The following is a 2,124-nucleotide window of genomic DNA, read 5'->3' as shown; positions in this document are numbered from 1 at the left end:
TTTTCTACAAGAAAATATCATTGATATATTTATGTTTCATGACAATATATTTCAATTGGTCTTTATATTGAGGAAGATACATGGCATGTCCAGTATAAGATTATCTGGAGATTCAAATTTAAATTAGGATTCTGAGGGTGAATAAATGAACTGGCAACCAATCATTATAGAAATAAACAGAATTTACACTTTTCTCGTAATAGTAGAGGACTTTCCATTCCTTATCCAGGCCAAATAGAGCCTGTGTACACTGGAGTTATGGCTCATGAGCAGAAAGGGGCTGACAGTTGGGAAACACGCTGCAATGATTATAGTGATGTTCACAAGGAACTGGCTGGGCTGATCAAAAAGAGCCAAAAGAACTTGACAGATGGAGGAAAGAATATAAAAGTAGACAAAGGTGCTCCCGAGGAGAAGGATGAATTTAGTAGCTCTGGACTCAGGGGAGGACCTGGAGGAGGCTTCGGTCCTACGAATGTGCTGGACCTGCTGCTTATGTCTGTACAGGATGAGAACCATGGAGCTGCCGGCCCAGAACGCGAGCCCCAAACATAAAACATCAGGGAATAATAGCAATGCTGCATACAAGGCGTCTTCAGTTTTGTCAGTAACAACAGAAATACAATAGCCAAAATCTCTTTCCTCTGTGATTTTTTGTCACTCCATTTGCCAGTCATATTGAAAAGGAAAATGACATTTACCAGCATTTGCAGGATCCAGCACAGGAAAATAGAGAGAACCACGTACTTGGGAGCAGTTACTTTCAGCGCTGCCCACCTGGAGTTCCAGGGACTGATCGTGATCACCTGAAAGACACTCAAGAGGAAGATGCTACTGATGGACACTCCCCTCCCCACTCTGTGCAGAAAGAAGAGAAGTTTGCAGCCAAAATCACTGCGGATATGCTTCCACCCAAAGACTGCCATTGTGTGTGGGACTCCTTTACAGAGGAGGACCAAGGAGTTGGCGACAATCAGGTGCTTAAGGATCAAATCTGTGGACCGTAACCTGTAACCCATGAAGTGAAGGACGATATAACTGCAAAGGAGTGTGAAATTCCCCAGAATTCCAACCATGGTCTGTGTTAAGATGATCATGCCAATTATGAAAAAGCTGCTGGCCATCATTTCAGTTCACAGTCACTGGTACTTTTGAGTTAGAATGTCCTGCGTGGGAATATGAGGCATGGGTTACACGCATCATGTCAACTGAAATCCAATATTCTCCACTTAACATTAGTTCCCACTTGGAAATATTTGCTTCTTGTGCTTCTCTTACCAGCAGCCTTTAAAGGCTACCATGTATAACATTTAAAGAGAACTAGTATGTAAAATTAATCACTGAAGATACTCAAGTGATCACTTCTTTATTCTTCACAAATTTATCAGCTTGGAAATGAAGGGACCTTAGTTATACAGAGGAGTGTAACCTACCAACAGACATGTTAAGAATTTGTCAAACCTGCTTCTTAATGCAGAGTGACGACTGAATCCCTTTGGGCTACTGAAGACAGTGGTTTGAGGAACCTCCCAGGTGCTTAAATGATTAAGACCTTGCCTTGCACTGCAGAGGGTCCAAGTTCAATCCCTGGTCCAGGATCTAAGATCTCATGAACTTTGATGAACAGCCAAAATCAAAAAAAGAGAGTGCACTGATCACCAGTCATGTCAAAGAGATAGTTAGTTGCAGGCATATAATAAACCAGATCTATATTGGATTTTGATTTCACAGCTTTTTTGTTTGTAGACTTGTGGTATTTTTAAATTTTCATAAAACATGATTCCAGTTACATGTAAAGCTTTATTCTATGGTACGATGTATTATGAATTAAGTCTTAGCATCTTAACACATGAACATCACTGCTGGCAGTAGAATACAGCAGGAGCCTGCCTCACGAAAAGGCAATGTCATGAAGATGAGGATGCTTCACTGTGAGGATGGCAACAGAAAGACTCTTTTATTCCCATGACAGAGACATAACTAAAATAACATGTATTACAGAAATGTTTGAATAATCATATGTAGGCAATAAACCTTAGGGCATAAAACACTAACATGTGATAAAACTGTTTAAGACATAACAAAATTATTATTGTCCAATCATACACTGAATCAATATGCTAT

The 2,124-nt window shown here is 40.1% G+C and overlaps 1 pseudogene; it reads right to left on the bottom strand.

The window, feature by feature from the left end:
- Positions 1-320: 320 nt before the first annotated feature.
- On the bottom strand, positions 321-1,124 carry LOC136161682 (vomeronasal type-1 receptor 4-like; annotated as a pseudogene).
- Between the last annotated feature and the right edge of the window lie 1,000 nt (positions 1,125-2,124).

This window comes from Muntiacus reevesi, chromosome 2 (assembly GCF_963930625.1).
Source record: "Muntiacus reevesi chromosome 2, mMunRee1.1, whole genome shotgun sequence".
In the NCBI taxonomy this organism is placed as follows: Eukaryota; Metazoa; Chordata; class Mammalia; order Artiodactyla; family Cervidae; genus Muntiacus; species Muntiacus reevesi.
Note: the sequence above shows the minus strand (reverse complement) of the source record. Positions and strands in the feature narration are given on the sequence as shown.